The sequence below is a fragment of the Rhea pennata genome, chromosome 2 (genome assembly GCF_028389875.1).
Source record: "Rhea pennata isolate bPtePen1 chromosome 2, bPtePen1.pri, whole genome shotgun sequence".
Classification (NCBI taxonomy): Eukaryota; Metazoa; Chordata; class Aves; order Rheiformes; family Rheidae; genus Rhea; species Rhea pennata.
Window position 1 is genome coordinate 26320589 of NC_084664.1, and position 19442 is coordinate 26340030.

At 43.3% G+C, this 19442-nt stretch overlaps 1 protein-coding gene across 4 annotated transcripts in view; it reads right to left on the reverse strand.

Annotated features, from left to right (window-relative positions):
* CDK6 (cyclin dependent kinase 6) overlaps positions 1 to 19442 on the reverse strand; it is a 123929-nt gene that overhangs the window by 30531 nt on the left and 73956 nt on the right. The window lies entirely within an intron of this gene.

Consider the following 19442-nt stretch of genomic DNA (forward strand, 5'->3'; position numbering starts at 1 on the left):
CCTCCCCCGTTTACGGAAGGCACGCAGTGCTGTCCAGCGTAGTTTTGTGGCCAGCGAGGCTTTAGGTTAGTCTCCCAAGTCACTTCCACATGGAGATACCTTAAACTCGTATCGTTTTTGACAAAACAGTACAGCACAGGCTCCTGGGCAGATTCCTGACCTCTACAGTTTGTGACTGTCTCTGCCCACCTGCTGGTGGTTAGATCAGCCCCAAATTCGTTCACCATTTATTTTCAAACACTCTTTCCTAGGGAAATATGCCACGTAAAGCAGCTGCTTTTCGGCTGTCCCTGTCCTGCTGGCTCCTGCTGCAGCGGATTTTATTGGCACTGGGCCACCGATGTGCTTTGATGAGTCCTGCACGTTGGACCCACAACAGAGATGGGACAGTTTATATTTATCCTTTCGTTTCCCACAAGTAGACCAAATACAGATGCGGCTGACTGTATCTGCGGCACGCTGACCCACGAATACAAGGAGCTTCCTTGGATTCCTGCACGAGTTGCTCTGCGCTAGAATATAATCTGAGAGCCACAGGAGTATCCTGCTCCCGAACGCAATCACAACCCAGCCATAACACCACGGGATCGTCAGCTAAAAGGCAGTATTTAAACCGCGGACAAGGTTACTCAGGGGCAGGGAGGGCCTCAAATTTTTTTGTCCTGTTTCTCAGACAAACACAAAGGTAAGTATGGGGAAAGGCAGCATTCAAGAGGAGCATGAAGTGAAGCAAAAGACTGCAGGTGAGGATAAAAATAACTCAAAAAAATTGTTTTAACTAGGATAGTGAGGTTGGAATTTCAAGACCAGTCCACAGAAATGTGTAAACAGAGTGGCTTTTTAATGATAACAACGTAATTGTCTCCTAAGCAGAAATAACAATGGAAGCAATCAGCCAAATTTGCTGGTCAAAGCCAGCTGAAACAAAAGCAAATACAACATTCATTACGATCATTACATGCCCTGACAGCCTCTGCAGCTACTGAATGGCGATTGAAGGGAGGTTCACGGATATTTGCACAAGTGGTCATATTTGCTAACAGTCCTCTCAAACACTTTGATCTCTATTCATAAAATTTGTCTTTGCAACAGTTCAGTAACAGAGAGCAAAGTACTGCGGAGCCGAGCGGATCTAAACTTCCAGATCCCTGCCCACACCGACAGATTCCCGTATGGAAGCTGGGTGTTATGTAACTCTAGGGTTTTTTTCCTGACTGAGACCATGCTGGTGATGCTTTTATCCGTCTCTGTAAGGTTTCTTCAGAGATTCACTCCAGTGCAAGAAGAGAAATGTAACTTGAGGTCAGGGGATTTTTACTGGAGCTGCCCAAAGACAGGCTGAATCAGACAGAGGATTCCTCCTAAGAGGCACACATTTTTTTTTCATGATGCGGGCGTCTTTCTCAGACTCTGATCTGCACTTTTATTCTCTCGGGACACGTGCAAAGACGTACCGCAGAAATGTTGCTTTGAGGAATTAGATATAACAACTTCAGCCAGTCGTGATTTGTCAGAGGCGGAGCGCAGTGTCAGGAGCAAGAGCTGCCAGCGTGCAGAAACGCCACCAGGTCTCCGGAGCGGGGATTGGGCATTGGGGGTCAGGGACTGGGGATCGGCGAGGCTCTGCCAGCACACCGTGATGGGGTGACGCTCGCCGGTGTCGCCGGCCCCGGCACGCTCAGGCGCTGCGCTCGCAAAGCACCGGGTGACCGCAGGGTTTCGAGACAGCTCGGTTAATGCCTGCGGCCGTTCATCCCACGGATTTCCCTCTTCCAGGGAGATACGCTGGTGCGAGGGCCGCCGCGGCGCCGTGGGCTGGCTCGGGGGGAGCGCCGGCGTGCTGGCGGGGTGCGGGAACGCGCCGCCACCGCCGCGTGCCAGCTCCCTGGCACGGTTCCCCTGCGTTCGCACCCTGCTAGGCTCTGTGCACGGGCTCCCGGGGGAACCCCGAGATTTTAGTGCTGAGCAACTCTGAAACTTAAACGCTAAAAAGAACTATTTCCAAAGCCTTACAGTTAATTCCAGCAAACGTCTGACTGCTTTAGAGTCAGAGAGGAAGTAACTTGTGTTGAGCTGTTTTGATAAACTCTGTCATTGCTGTGTAATTATAAAAGTGATGAAGTAACCCCTATATGCAAGAATGTGTTTCAAGATGTGCATCTGACAGGGATCAACATTTGCTAAATGTCGGTTTACATACAAGCAATACCACAGATGACTCCGGCAGTGCCAGGGGTCTTCTCGCGAAAAGCACAGGATGATGCAGATGATGCTGTGGTTTTGACACAGTTTCACACTCTCTTTCTTTTACCATAGAAACCGAGAAAATATTTGTGGACATTCCATTAACATTTGCAGATAAGTAGAAATGAAAATTATTCTGAACACAGGATATGGTGAGGCCGAACAACTAGCTCATCGCTTCCTCTTTAGCACTGCTCTGACTTAGAGTGAAAAATTGCTGTGCGTAGGTAAGCCGGGCCGCCGGCACACACAGAAGGAGACGGCCCGTCGACACGGCACCTCGATAACCGAGCCCCATTTTTAGGATCAGAAAAGCCAGCATCTGCGCTCTGCGTAAAACAAGCTTGCCCTGAAAATCTGACGTGCGCCTAATGTGGCACGTGATGGCTGTTCAGTAAGAAAAGGGGTTTACGCTCACATGCCGAAAGAGGGCCTGAAATCATTGCACAGCTCCTACACACCTGGGCTGTGGGCTTCGCTGACCGTGTTGGCATTTTAGCCCTTTAAACCCTTTATGCTGCTTTTAGCTTTTCAGTCTGCTCTGCCTGTTCAGTGAGGAATACAATGTGACATTTCCTATCTCACAGATTAATCTAAATACAAAAAGATTGAGAATAATTTGCATGTTTGGACCGAGAGGAGCAAATGTGCTCCTTTTCCAGCGCACATTTCATGTCCTGACTGCCCAGACAAGATGGGATGATGCCAGCTAAGGACGCTATCAGTGGCTGCAGATTGCTGTCTCTTAAAAGTGAAGTGTCAAAAGATCTAGGCAGCACTTCAGGATGAAAATAAATGAAATATGCAACCGAGTGACATTAGAGAGGCGATAAGTACCTGCCGAAGTCTGCCGACACAGGGTCCGACGCCTGGCAGAACAGCAAGGAAATGTGCTCGGTGAGCAATACGGCACAGATGCATTTAGGGGCTGAAGAAGAAACAGAACTTTATTTTGAAATAAAGCTGCCTGCCTTATCAGGTCTGACAGATATTGCTATCTGGGACCATTTAGCCGCAGGAGTTTCAATCCTGCCGCTTCACGCTACCTATTTCTGATACGCAATCAAATTAGCGGGCAAGTGTCCGCTCGCTAACGGGGCGAGGGCGGCCCTGTGTCAGTCTCGTTTAATTGCTGCTTACTTTACCGAGCAGGTTTTCACTTCTGGATAACTGCTCGGTTTAAGCGGGCCTGCACGAGGCACAGCCCTTTCCAAACGCAGCTCCTGCCTGGACAGCCGGCGGCTCGGGAAGGACAGTCGGGGGTTAGGGACAGGGCTGAGGAGCAAAGACGCAGGCTTTGAGGACAGACTAACGCCCAGTTGCGCGGCCGCAGGGGCCGAGCAGGGACGAGGCTGCGGCGAGGAAATCCAGCGGGGCAGGACACGTCCCTCCCTCTGGCGCCGCGGCCGAGCGGCCTGCGCCCGCGCTGCTAAATCCTCACCCTCCGGAGAAAGGTGGCCGCGGGCGAACTGCTCTCGGGGCACGGCCCCGGCTGAACGGTGCCTGGGGACGGCCGGGGAAGGGCTGCGCTTAGCGCTGCGGGCCGCCGCGCTCCAGCGCCCACGGAGGTCTCCGGCACCCTTTAGCAGGCGGCGAGCCGCCCGGGGGCCTGGGTCTTGCTTCCCCAGACTCCCAGCCAGACTCCCTTCATACTCAGAGGGAAGCAGCTGGTACTTCCAGGGTGTAATTCACCTTATTTCAGAGCAAGCGTGTTGCACAGGCCTGAGGAATACAGGCTACAACTGCTTACACTCCCTGAGGAGGATCTAGCTGGCTGGCTCAGATGGAGACATCTTCATCTGAGCCCTCTAAAGCTGATTCCTACTCTAATTATTTCTGATGGGACCTTTAACAGCCCTATAAAACCTCCTCAACATGAGCTTTCATAAAGATCGTGCCAAAAAAACTATTAAGAGGATGGTTAAATTCATACAAAGTTTCATTGAATTGGAAAAAATTCTTCTTCCAAGTCGTTTCCCTTTGTGACTGTAGTTGCTCCTGTACCGGTTTTGGTGTGGATTTTTGGATTTTGTTGCTGATGTTTGCCGTTAGGCACCCTGGCTCATCTCCTTGCTTAAAGCATTTCAGCCTCAAGAAGGACCGTCTGCAAGATTTTAATTCTCTAACATGGTTCTTAAGATTTGTTATTTGTGCAGTTCTCACTGGAGGCATTTTCACATTATCTTTGGGGCATTTTAAAATGATCTTTTCATTTATTTTCATGTTTGTTTTTTGAATAAAAATGAGGGAATACAGCTACAGAACATATAAGGCAGTATACTGAATACAGCTCTGCGTTGCTGTTTCATGGTCTCCCGACATAAAGATAAAAAAGGTAATGCTATTGCTTCAAATAGTTTGGGAAGATTTAGAGGGGAATCTTTGAACTTTTACTATGGAGCTGCTACTGCATGGCTTCTTATTCAGATTTGGGACTCTAAAATGGCTTGCCCAAATTTCTCCAGACTTCGCAGTAAATTCCTCCTCAGCTGTATGACTAAGCCTGACACGTTCAGCAAGGCTCGTCTGAGCAGACAGGATTGCAGATGGATTGCACAGAACCTGGCCGCAGTCTCAGCTGCAGAGCTGACCAACGCGCTTCTCCGCAGCGCGGTGGCTCGCTGGGCGCGCTCTGCCGACCCCCCTGCGGCCTGAGAAGAAGGAACCTAACTTCTAAAATGAATGCGCTTAAAAATGGGTAACTCTTCAGACAACATAGCATTACTTAATATGAGGTCAATGGAATATTAAAGATTGCTTGGGAAATAAAGAATTTGCCTAATCACATTTCAGCCTCTGCGGTCTGGACGGGTGACCGGGGCCCGGCAGAAGTGCCATCTGCAGAGCGGAGAAGGCGGCAGAGATTAGGCGGTGGGGTTTCTGCCGCCCTGCTCCGGCACGGGGACATCCCCGCTAAGCCTGCGTGGAATGACTTCAACGTATTTTTCATTCTGGCTTTGGATGAGGAGCGTGCTGGCTTTATTTGCCGGGGACTGTTTTTCTGTATTTCCCCACTGTTGCCCTTAAGGCATTTATTGAGCATGCTGGATTTATTTTAAGAAAGCCTGGGACTCCCCTTAATCTATCTCTAAAGAACTGTTATCATTTCTAACTGTGAGAGAGACAGGTAATAATGGCTGCACTGCACAATACAGTTTAGCATCCTGTGGTAATATTAGTCTAGATAATCACATTTTTGCAAATGATCCTTCTTGAGACTGAAACACTTTAAGCAAAGAAATGCGCCAGAGTGCCTAATGTCAAATATCAGTAACAAAATCAGCAACAAAAATAATACAGGAGCAACTACAGTCACAAAAACAAATGACTTGAAAGAAGAATTTTTTTTTGATTAAAAGATACTTTGTATGAATTTAACCGTCCTCTTAATTGCTTTTTTTTTGCATTTCTTTTACAAGTAATGGTCCTTCCACTATTATCTAACTGTTTTTAGTTCCATCTCAGTTATAGGTATGGTTGGAGAAAAATGAATTAGTGAAAAATGATTATATTTTGCCTTTTTATATAAACAATAAAATAGTTTCCCTTTTACAGTAAAAGAAAACCAAACTACCCTGGTGGGTTTTAGAAAGCACTTCATGTCTTGACTAAAGGCTTAATATAAATAAATGCCTTCCTCTGCAGCATTACAGGTCTCATGAACTGCACATGGTAATTGCAACTTTATCTCCTTATTCACATTTATCTCAGTTTTAGGTCCAAGCTTAATTAAGTGCTTTGTGAAAACTGACAGATTGCTCTTACTATTTTATTAGTTAAGTCATCAAGGAAAAAAATTACCTATTTATAGAAGAGACAATTCCTTACCACACGTACCACCTGCTATCAGGTTGTTATTTTAACATGTGATCTCTTCTTTTTGATGTTAAACACTTCTGCCTTGAAGAAAGTAAGTTTTAGAATCTCCTCCAAGATAACTTGACAAATAAAGAAGCCATTCATTTCTTTGATGGCTTACACACGCAAAACTAATCAGAATTTTGTTTTTTTTTCATTTCTAGGAAGAACCACATTACTCCGTACGATGGTGCTGATGAAGAATATTTCTAGGTACATCCGTTGTCATTGTGAGCGCATATGCGTGTGTGTGTATGTGTGTGCGTGCATGTGTGTATGAGTGTGTGTGCATGTGTATTAAAATACTAGCAGAAGACATTTTACCTACAGACAGTGGCCTTTACCTCAAGAGCCTCTGTGCACGAAGCAGGTTGTGTGCAACAGCTACTAGAAAGGAAAACTGGCTAAGATGAGGAAATATTTTCAACCATTAGCTAGAATTTAGAACTTATCTCAGAACTAATACAAGGAAATATATTTCCATTAAGCAGAGTATTTCATAGAATTCAGTACTGATGCCACACAGAGAACATTTCTGAGAGACTACCTGAAACTTCACTTGAAAAGTGTTTTATCTTAACACAAAAAGAAACAAAATAGTATCAGCAACACTATCAGAACACTACAGCACCTGATCCAGAGCCCATGAAAGTCAAAGAAAGTCTTACCAGTGCTTGCTGTGTATAAAATCAAAGCAATGACGCATTAACCTCAGAGCAGCTTTCTATGGAATATGGGACAGCTCAGTTCTTTACAGAAGTGGTCAGCTTTGCATGCAATGAGGTTTGTTCTGATATTGCAAAGCATTTATATAAAGATATGCTTAAAGATATTGCAAATGATAGGTTTTAAAAAAAGTAGTCATCCTTCAGTCCTGCTTCAAGATGTAAAAATCAAATAGAATTTGTAAATTTGTAGACTGAAGAAGCAAATTCTAATAATGTACCACAGAGCTAAAAAACCCACAAAGGCAGAAAGACATAAGCATTGCTGGCCTCTTCTGCTAATCAAATCAGACACCCACTGTAAAAAGGAAGAGAATTCCCAACAGAAAGCACTAAGGGGACGGCAGTCTGGGTCTGTGCCTTAGAATACACATCTTGTCTTCTAGATCTGGCTGCAATGAATTGGCATGTTTCTACTCACATCAGTCACCTGTTGGCATTAGCTAACTGAGGGAATGGTCCTAATTTCTAGTAGCGGATCTTGGGCCTTTTTGCAGTTGCTTTGTGCTGCTCTACATCTTTAGGTAGCCAAAAACCCAACCCATCCAGTATCCGACACGCTCCCGCTGGGCAGCATCCAGCTATTCAAAGGTCTCTCACATCTGTTACGCCCGGTCCCTGAGAGAAGGAGAATATCTAGCTTGAACTTGCACCAAGGACCAATGCTGAGATGTCCTGAAGCTGCCTTTGTGAGCACCTGGTCCCTTCTGGAGTTCAGCACAGCTAGATGAGATAGTCTGAGCCCCAACGCTTACGGTTTGGCTTCAGCATGAAGACCAGTTTCCCATTGCTACTAGAAAACCAGAGTCTGGTTAATAAAAAAAGGTCTCTCCACTTCCTGGGGTGCTATGTTAAACCTCAGTTCTCAACAGAAAAAAATGAAATAAAGCAAAACCATGAAGGCCACTGTAGACCTCTCTCCCTTGGAAGTTTGGCCCACTTGCATTTCAAATCAGATTTAACAGAAGGAAATGATATACAAAGAAAACAGTGTTTTCTCAGTGAATGGGTAACACACAGTTACCTACGAGAGAGGCATTGCTGTGAACTCTAGATATGCGTCCAGATGCGAAAAAAAGGTGGAAGTATTTTTTGATGAAACATAAATATCAGAATTAGCTGGGAAGATGAGTCACTTTCAAGAAGAAAGAATCACTACAATTTTGAGGCAAATATAACCACCAGGTCAGAGTTTAACAACACAGAATTCTGTCAGGAAACAGAATTATTATAGATTAGTATGGATAAAATACAGTTTTCTAGCTTGGGACTCTATCAAAGGGGAAACTTGGTGCAAATAACTTCTATAAGATACGATTTTAATTCATCTGGCAATGAAACTCAGGAAACAATGCTGAGCTTTGAGTTAATGGCCAAGAGCTGTAGAGGAAGGTAAGGACACATTTAGCAACCAATGTATACAGATATGTGAAACTGCACTGGCTCTGTAGGGGTGTATTTTGTTTGCATATGGCAGCATGTGCACAGGAAGTGTGTGCATAAGCAGGTTAGCTGCTGAGCAAGTGCTTACCTGATCTTCACTCAGAATGCAGAACTAGGGCAAAACAGGCTCCGTCCCAATTAATCTGAGAATATTTCTCTGAATGCCTTTTTTTATTGAAAGTGTGATTTGCACAAGAGTAGTCTGCAGCACATCTAAGACCAAGATGCTTGTCTAGATATCTTACAGAGATGATGCATGAAACAACTTTCTTTTCTGCAATGAGGCTACATTTTTACCTACAGTTGTTAAAAATGCTATTTTAGGGGGGGGAGGAAGGGGGATGGGACGGACGGGATTCTCCTCACTTTTGTGTCCCATAAACTTGCTAAAGAAGTACTCCTGTACTGGAGACACCGTGAGCAGTATCCGTGCTCTGCAGCACTGCAGGGGCTGGCATGGGCTCCCACAGCACTGCTGCAGCATTCACGGCTGCCCAGCTCCCTCTCCAGTGCAGTCTGGGGCTGTGAAGCCCCTGCTGGAAATGCAAACAGAGCTTTGTGCTCCTAGTGAAACAGGCTCTGTCTAGCAGAGGAAACCTCGCTGGTACTGAGGCCTGTCTAAGGGCTGAGAGGAAAAGTATCATTTTTTTTGACAGGGTATAAAAGGGCTGGTGGAGCAACGCAGATCCAGCGTGGCCTCAGAAACGTCTGTCAGGGATGCTGATGTGAAGCAATCACTTACAGTTAAACCTCCTATATTACAGCAAAACCCCAGGGGAACCCAGTGCTAGCAGCAAGGCAGCTTCTCTGCAGCAGAAGCTGCTCGTGGGATGCATCTGCCCTCGCTGCTCCATAAGGCTTCAAACCTCAATCCTATTACTGCCGTGACAGCTGATGAGAAGCTGGACCTTCCTGCAGCTATGGCATAAAGCCTAGAACAGAATTTGTGCAACACCGTGAATCTGTTCTACAGCTGACATCAAATGCAGTAGATTTCACTTAAACCTCAGTAAATGTATGGCTTTAAATTAAAGTCAGTATAAACGTAAATGATACTATAGAGAGGGAGCTAAACAGTACTCCTTAAAATTAAGTTTGGGAAACAAAAACCTCACAAAATATCTTTCTTTTTTTAAAAAAGTGAGAAAACAGTTTTACTTACATGTTTCCAGAAAAAAAGATGAGCTTTTTATATAAAGAAATACAACATATGGATAGGTGTATGGGTACACACATTAATACAAACATATACCACAAGTCATCAGAAATGAGTTATGATTTGAAGGAATTTCAGCAGGACAAAGCAGACTTCAGGCTGTGTGACTCTCACACCTACGTAGCTTTGTGGACTTAAGAGCCACTAAAATGTCGGGACAATCTACCGACTTTCTAGAGCTACCTCACTATGTACGCAACTTTACTCATTAAATTCCTTTTCTTACTCTGAAAGCGCCCACGGGTCTTAAGTGTAGATGGTCACTCACATTTAGATGGCCTGTGCTGGAGAAACCAGCTAGGCTGTTTCAGCCGAAGCTCCACTGTGTGATGCGTGTTTAGGCAGAAATATCTGTTCTCAGCTTCAGTCCATATGGACAGAACAGAAGTCCGCACAGCCCAGGGACTGAGAGTTGTCATGAAAGCATTACATATCTGCATCTACACTAGCATCTTGTACAGCTTTTAATATGTTAATCTCAAAGTGGAAATTCAGTCTGAAGGGGACTTAATTAGCACCTCCTACATCCAAGAAAATACTGTGACTACTAGGCTAAGGGGCTTTTTGGGTGACAGCTCTTTCCTCGCCTTTGCTGAAGCCAAGTTACTATTCTGCCAGGAGTATATGAGTCATGGGGCAAGACTGTTTCTGAAAGTAGCTGAGTGGTTAAGGACAATCAGCTGGAAGGGGTGAGGAGCTGAGTTTCTGGATACTTGGATACTGCTCTCTGGAATGTGTATGCATTTTACATTAGACCATCATCGGATAAAAATAAAAGCGACAATTAATTATGTTAACTAGAGTGGATTCTACCTTGGCTCTAGGCAGTTGTATTCTATCCTTCTGCCTTTAACAAATGGAGCTCATAAAAACTCTAGAAGAGGGCACTCTTTTAGTCTATGGAGAAAGTAGCAACATCTCTCCCTTGCTATTTGATACACTACTGCGCATGCAAAATTTATGATCCACAATCCAGCACAAAACCCAAGATTTTTAAAGAACCCCAAAGGAAACATCTTGCATTTGTAAATGCTAGAGGATTTTCTAAATTGACATTAAGAACCTCACGATTTAGTAGAGTACCAGCATATAACAGGCAGTCTAATATTAGATTTTGGTAGGCTTTACTTCCCAACTTTAACTTTAAAGCTTACATTGTTACTTTCTATAGTTTGCATGAAGCCAGATTCCTTAGTAAATTAATTATGGATAAGATGCTGATTAGTCAAATGAAAAAGATCTGAACTAGTCTGGATCTCTGGAGACTCTATTCCATCCTGGTTGTATTTTGATAAAAATAAAATGTTCTATTGGTGAAAACAATGTTGTAGAATAGCCTTTTACAGACAGCTCATCTCTCTAGAAGCTGACATACAGCATCTTATTTAAGTTAAAGAGGTAATAACTTCAGACAACGCAAAAAGAAATGCTCAAGGTAATAAGTGCTTCCATGTTACAAGTTCGCCTGTCTGAGGGCACTGCATCAGGCTAAAGGACGCTGAGATAAGGTCGATATTGCTAGTTACTAACAAATGGCAGATAAAAGAGCTCTTCTGGAGTCTGATGAAGTGACAGCATTCTACACATTCCTGCGAGTTGAGAAAGTTTGCCTGAGAACAGCAGCTATGTTACATGTGAAGTACCACTAAACAAGCGTATCTATGTTTTCAAATTCCAGCATGAGTAATGGCTCTTTCCTTCTTCTCTTTAACGTGAACAGAAGCTCCCTCTCTCCTTTCTGGACATGCAGAAATAACTTGCTGTGCTTCAGTTTCCATTAAGGCACATAAATGTATATGCTGAAAGTAAAGAGAAGTTCTGTAGGACGCCGTGGCCGCGCGCCAATGTTTACAATCCCCTGGGTGGGAAATGCCGGGTGAAAGGCGCTCCATGGCAGGCTGTAGGAGTCTTTGCTGTTGCCGCCAGTGACCTTCTGCCTCTGTTTTCAAAGTAGCTCCCTTGTTAACCCCTTGCACGCTGTGTGGCCAGGAGCCTTAGAGAGGAAGCACCTTCCCCCAGAGGACAAACCCGCTTCCCAGGCATCTGTCCGACAGACTCGGATTGCAGGAGCGGTTAAGGGAGAGCAGACTAGTACATGTACTCTGCATCCGTGATCACGGCTGCTGCACTGAGAGGTATTTTTAATAGTCCAGAGCTGGTTTTAGCTGCACGCTGCATGTTACACTGTGAAAACTCCCAGCTTCAGGCAATGGACTTCAGTTTACAGGCACAGGGGCAGTGAAACATGAGTGTACTGAGTCTCCAGGAGAGAAGGAAACATCCAAATTAGACATAAATGTTTTAGCTCTCCCTGGCCCATCAGTAGCAACGTTATTTGCTGGTAGTAGCAATCCCTCCTCCTGGGGTCCCCTCAGGAGAGGAATGATACTTAAAATTAAAGACAGGCTGAATTGCATTGGCACGGTGGAGATGGACTACAAAGGAGCCTCAACTACTGTGTAGGATGGAGATCCACTGCTTTAAAAAGTTTTTGCTCCCCTCCTGCCTGAGAATGAAAAACACAATGTTCAGGAGGTCTCCTTCTTTGCCATGTCCCTCTTGCTGCTCTGTGAATCACTCCTGGCTCCAAGCTGTCCAGAAAGAGTCCTTTTAAAAATGATTAAAATGGACATGCAAAAAAAGGCCTTCTAAAATGTTTATCTCAATATATAAGCCATTCTTTAAAAGGGACAAAAAGACAGACTGAAACTAATAGCAAGCATGAGTGCTCTAATGGTCTGAGAGAGGGAGCCAAGAGCTCTTGTGCCAGCATCAGTTTTGTCACCAGCTAACCATATGGCCTTGGGCAAATCAACTTCAGAGTCTATATGTGTTTCTCCATCGTCATCATGATGTTTGTCCATGCCTTTTCCCCACAAAGATCTGCATCCAGAAGGATTCATTTCCTGTAAACCTCTCCTTGCATATTCCTTGTGAGGAAATACGAGTGTCTGCCACCTCCAGAGAACTGTCACACAGTTAATACCTACAGAGGGACTGCACCATCCCACCCACTTCCATCAACCAGCAGGAGGATGGCTGTAAATACCATCCTCGAGCAGTCAGGAAATCCCTCACGGCATGGCTCCACTGAGACTGAGGGTGGGAGAAGAGAAAAGCACCAGAGAGCTTCTGCAGAGAGACTAAGCCGGCATGCACGCGGCGCCGGGATTTGCATGGATCGGCAGTCCAAGTGACGGTGCATGGCCCCATGCTCGATACCTCCACGTACAGAAGGCTCATAACGAGATAGGACCTCATCTGTTTATTTCAGGCAGAAAACAGCATGTACAAAAAGGCTAATGTTACCTGGCTGTTTTAAAAGAACCAGCTGTATATCTCATAAAAAACTGCAAACTAGCTCAAGGCATGCATGTAATTCCCGCTGGTTTCAATGGAAGTTTTGGGTGGTTACATGTTCAGACAGTTGAATCATTTATACCTAGTTGTACCTTTGGCTTTAATTGCTAATATTTTAAAAAGTAGTTTTAATTAGAAATAAGCTATGTTTTTTAATGAGTATAGAATTCCATTTAATAAACAATATCTATTTTACGGAAAGCAGCAATCTCCAGTGAAAAGCAAATTTTTATATTAGAAAACAAAGAACATAATTAGCCCATTTTTCTTTTTTTGATAATACCATGAGACTAAGTTACTGCTGTTAAAAATCACTAATGATTGTGGGGTCAGAAACTAAGTGTTTTGGTAAGTCAACAGCATGACTGGGAAATGCTGTACATAGTAATGCCATGTACATGTCGCAGCTAACGTGAGGATCAAGTGTAATTTTAATTATTTCTATCTGAAAGGAGTACAAGACAGATTACGTACTGCTCCTATAATGATGACTCTATAAATCAGTATCTTTTTAAAAGTTTAAAAGATTTGCCTTGTCTCTGACTGGACAAGAAACCAGCAGACTCATGTGAAATGAAGCTCATTCTAATTAATATGACTTATAGTAAAGTGCTACATATTTTGTCTTGAATGTTGACTCATTAGACTGCAAATACATGGGTTTTTTTTAATTTCATGAGAAAAAAAATGAATCTGTAGCTTGAAAGCAATTTTAATATCAGTACTTCTATCTTGCTAAGAGTAGACTGCCTGTTGAACTTCATTGACTTCAGTGGGACTGACTAGTATGGAGTCTTTTCCCCGTCAGTGATCGGTACCAAGCCACACTCATCTCTGATGTAGACCTGAACCTTTTTACAGTCAAGGGTTTTTACACTGCTTTGGCAGTCTGTGGCCAAATGGCATCCCTAATCATGAATAAATTACATTTACAGATGATGTTATGGATAGGAAATATGTAGAGGGTCTTTAAAGTGAATAAGAATCAGTTTGCACATGTGGTAGGACACACAATGATTGGTTTTAAGGGTATGCAGGAGGGACCCGAGGTATAGGAAATGGCACATATATTAGTAAAAACTGAATGATTTTGCACCTTGGCTTTCACTGAAGGAAACAGAAAGGGTCTCTTTGAAACTCTCAGAAGTCTGCAGATTCCTCCCAGTGGTCAGGAGCAGCATGTCTATAGTGTCTTCAAGCTGCCAGCATGGCCTATTACTGAGGTAATACTATTTCTGTGTAAGACCCTGTTTCAGCAGCTTATAAACCAAACTTCCACTGATTACAATTGCATTTTCTATGTTGTATCTCTCTGGTTTATACTCAGTTTTATTGGAATATTTCAGATGAAGCAGTTCAGAGGTTTCCACCAGTGAGGCTAGGGACAAATACATGGTTTGCCCATCTTGAATTCTGGTGACCTTGTTTTTGAGAAGCTCTGGTGCTCTCATGTTTTGGAACAAGAATTGTGGAACTTGGCCTCTACGTGAAGGAGGTGCCTTTTGCCATCCTTGTTAAAGTGAGCTCCAAATTTGGCCATGTTATAAATCTGAAAAACAGCACATGCGCAGTAAGGACATTAAGAAGAGCATACTTATTGCACTTTCAGAAGGATTTGTTTGCAACAACCACACTTCAGGCCCGCTCCAGGGGGCTCAGCAGGACATCGAGGCATCTCGAGGTTTTGACTGAGTGCAGAAAGCCTGTTACTCTATAAATGGTTTATCCCATGCTTGAAGAGGAACTTATCACACTCAACTACAGAGATGAAAATAGCTGGACAGACTGGGTGAGGGGCAGAGTATGAATGCTAGGATTAAGAGAAGAGCTTAAGATATCCCCTGCTGAGACAAAGAACAATTGTGATGGGGAATTTATGTGAAGAGTCAGGATAAACGACACTGACTGAGAAAGAAGACTGAGCAGTGGAAGGAAGTAGAGGACAAAGGTGGGTGCTTAGGAGGTGTGAGACTGGGATTGGACGGAAACCTGAAGATGGATGAGGGGCATGTCTGGAGCCAAGTTGAGCAGCAGACTCCACAGAGAATTTGGGGTGGGAGCTGGAATCAGTAGAGAGAGGAGGAAGACAGGTTTGGGGGAAGGAATGGCAGCAGTTGAGTGCTGGAAGATGGGAACAAACATCTGGGAAATCCACTGGCGACATGTCCAGCCTTCTTCCAGTGCCAATCAGCTACGCATGACAGCTATCTGCTACAGCAAATTACACTGCAAGCCAGTGCTAAAGAAATCTATGGGACTGATCCCTACGTTCAACCCTGCAGATAACCAGCGTGCACATGAATATAAGGCCAAGTGAGAACGCTCCTTTTTTTTTTCATTTGCTTTTCATTTCTTGAAGAAGAAAACCGTACACTTAGAAAGAAATAAAGCAATAGATGACTTCCGTATTTTGCAGCTAAAACCAATCACAACAGCCTCTGTCCTAAAACAAAAAACAAAACCAAACAAAACAAAGTAAAAACAAAACACTTAATTCCAGAAAGAGCATATGAGTTGGGAAGTGAAAATAAGCCTGTGGTAACAAGGGCCACTGGTCACTGGAGAATGGTCCAAGTATACCCAAAAATGCAGAACCAAGATATCACTATTTAAGCTCATAACAGCGATTTCCTTCCCATCGATTCAACTACAGACCCTGCTGTAGTTGCAAACTCTGTCACTGCCTCGTGCAGTTGGTTATCTTTGCTGTACATCTCAATAGTCTGTCCAGAGACTTTCATCGTCTTTGAAGAGGCTGCCTAATAGTATGTGCACGGTTATTTTAACCGAGGAAGAAAATAACAGCAACCTGTACTTGTTTCTTCCTCCTCTTTGCTGCATACTAGTAGTGGCAAAGTCACTTACTACATTGCATATAATGAATCAGGAGTATAAAACTTCCCTAGAAAGCCAATACCTTAACTGTTTATAACGACAAAGAAAACAGAAAAGCAGTATCTAACTACTGTGTTTACACCGCCTCCTGTTTTTTATCCAAGCGTTACTGCTAAATTGTGAGCTTCTCCCTACAGCAGATAACTGTAAGGACCAATTTCATTGATAAGTTTAAAAAGGCTGCATTCACCGCTACTGAGGGTCTCCTCCTTGCAGCTGTTACAGTGATAGCTTGCACTTAATGAAATTTTCTCCCTCTTCCCTCTGAAAATTTAACACATATAATTTAACATTTAAAAGACAGCTTCTATTTAAACATCTCTCAACAACAAAAATGCATAAGCATTGGCAGCGTTTTATTTCTTGTAACAAAATCATTAGATTCATGCAGCAACAACTGAACTGCTCCATACACAGTATATAGTTAAAACTGCACAACTGAAGCCAAAATATGCACAGCTAAAAGGAATGTTACAGGGGGGCCTCTCTTAGTGAACAAAGCAGGCTCAGTTTGGCTCTTTTTCCCTAGCGCTACCACATCCGCACATCGTTAGTTGGAAAATTCCAGATATATGCTGTAATTTTTTGTGCTTTTTTTTCCCAGTACACTTGAGGCTTTAGTGTCCAGATGCCATTTTCCCCCCCTTATCTGTCCCTGCTAGTTTGGGTCTTTGCCAGTTGTGGTCAACAATTAATACAGCAAAAGAAAAATACAGTACACTCCCTGGCAACTGGCAGAGGCTCACAGGAAATACCAAATAAAAACTTTATTATGTATTGTTTAACTATTTTGTTTGCCTGTGGGCCACCCTGTTGTTGGTGTAATTTAGAAAAGCATGCTCCATCTGGATGATCTGCGCGCAGGCTCGTTGTTCCCAGAATCTGTCACGCACAATCACTGCTGCAGCCTGTGGCCCTCTGCAGCAAGCAGCAAAGGCATGGCAGCCCTCCAGCCCGCATTCCTTTTCATTAGACAACTTGTGACCAAATGTTAGAATAGAAGAGTAACCTTTTAATATTCATGTAATTAATTTACTTTCCCCTTTAATTACAACCCTTCGCGTGAAAAGAGGAAAATAAAAAGACTTGCCTTCGCGATTCGCCTCCCTCCCTCATGCTTTCGATTTGCTTTTTGGGGTACGGAAGGTGCTGGGAGTTTCGCTATGCCTAGGTACCAGCTCCTCTGAATATCGAGAAATTCCCATCATCCCAGTATGTGTGGAGGATTTTACTTTATGTATTTATTGCCTCGGTATGTGGAATAGATTCTGAGTTATAACAGAACTGGAGAAATTAAATTCCTTCCATCTACGTGCCGCTGCAGCACCAGCTTCCTTGGGTTAATCAATGGGCTCATCCGTCGAACACAAAGCCTCTCTTCTATATTTGAAAAACAAAAGACATCTAATTGAAGTTCCCTTTCATACTAAGGTCAGCATATGTCTCAAAATACAATGTCAACTGGGATTTGGGCCATGCATGCTTAGGTGCACCCCCCGTGCTTGGCTGATCCTGCTTCCCAGGAACACAGTGCCATTTTTTTCAGCTGAGTATGGACTAACGCTAAATTTGCTAACAGGATACGAAGGTTTGCTCCCTAATATACGCAGAATGTGCTTGCCTGCCCGAGAAGGCACGTGACAGGGCAGGCTGCGAGGTGCCACCGATTCGTGTTGATGTCAGCCCACTGAACCGGTGCCCTGATTTACGTGTGTGCAGCTCGCCTCTTCACTGCCGCAGGCCATTCAAGGGAATCCAATTGAAGCGGGTTATAATTCGAGTAAATGAAGCTAAGATAGAAATCACCCTTCTTCACGGCGCAGCGTTTACATTCTCGTTTTCCTGATTTTGACTGCAGTTTCACTAAGTGACGAGGGCGTTAAGAACTTGCAGCAGGCACTTCGCGTATCAAAGGACGAGGTCCCAAAGGCAATCAAATATCCTACATAAGATGCAATGGTTTCTATGGCAAGTGAGGAACTATTACTGAACTTCACTCAGTTTTCTCTTATTAAATAGGTATACTGGCGTGTTAAGTCTGCAAGTGATCAACATGACTGTTAGTGCTTTTGATTAGTTCATGCACCGACCCATCCTGGGAATGGAAAGCACTACAGACTTTCTGTTTGTGGCCACGCAGGGACAAATCTAGGCTGTTTTAGATGAGGGCAGGACTTAAAAGTTTCAGGAACATCTTTTGCTTGAGTTTTAAAATAGCACTTAGTTGAGCTGGAACAGTGCTGTTTGTGAAGCACCTTTAGCAGGGAGTAGAACAAAAACTATGTCATTTGTCACATTCATCACAAATTCAGGATATAATATTTCACATATTCACTAGGAAAGAATTTCAGCTATGTGGCAAATTAAGCTGCTTGCACATAAAAAAGTATCATCTTCTGTCCAAAAGGCAAAGTAGCAACTGGAATAAAAGTGAACTCCAATGCTCCCTGGCCTAATGCGACAAGAAATAAGCAAACAGAAAACAACAATAAAGATTCCTGTCATTGTATTCTGTACGGCCTCATTTTCCCTGTCTAAGCAATGACTGTCCCTTCCTTTTTATTTTCTTTTTGCTCTCCTTCCTCTAAATTCCCTCTATTTATTGTATATACTTTACTAGGGATGTGCCATTAAATACACAATATCTGTGGGAAGCAGAGCTGTTAGGAATTACGCTAAGAGGATTTCAGAGAAAGAGGAAGGATGAGTCGTATCCTAGCCAGAACACTAAAATTTTAGCAATTATTATAGCATACTTATGACAAGTCACATAAGATGCAACACAGGTCAAGCTCCTCCTCTAATTCCAAACTCCCTCCCCATTTTCACTTCCTGAGCACGTAAGCTTGAACGTCAATGTAAAAACTATATAATTTAATTTATATTAATTTAATTTACATTCCTGAGAGGATAGTACCCTGGAAATGAAGAGCAAAATGGATAACTGCACATGGATGCTTACAAATATCACAGGAGAGTAATGTATTTACATAAAGATCTTTCAGAAATCTCATCTACTCTGAAGAATAGAAGGTGGGGTTAAAATCCCTGAGTAGGAACACTACTTTGACTAATAAAAAGAATGAACATATTAATTAAGGAAATTTTTAATGCTTGGCTAGAAATATATTACATGTCAAACATTTTTTTAAAAAAATGTGACAAAAGAAAATTACATCTTGCTTCAAATTTGTACATTCCTTAACACAGTGTCTTGGTCCACACTGAGGGGGTCTTAGAAGTGAAGAGTCTCATTAATCGTCTGCTGAGGAAATTATGATAGCAAAGGCTTAACTGTGGACATGTTCTTTTCTGATACCGAAAAACAAATTCATATTTTCTCTGAATGAACTTAACTGGATAGAACTATCCTATTTACACAGCCTCCCTTGTCTTTACAGACCATGATCTTCAGTTCCACTGGTCAAAACTGGGAATCCTTTGCACTGCTAATACTGTCCCATCTCCATATGTATGTGCCTGTGTGTGTGTGTATGTATGTATATATATATATATATATGTATGCATGCATGCATGCTATGGAAGAGGAGATTTCTTGAAGATTTTGATAGAAGCACTAGGAAGAAAGAGTTCTGTTGAGTTCCTCCTTTGGACGAAGAGTTTATAAAGACATGACAATTTTGGGAAACTTCCAAAGCAGTGGTCATGGCAGTCCTGAAATTAATATTCAACCAGAATAA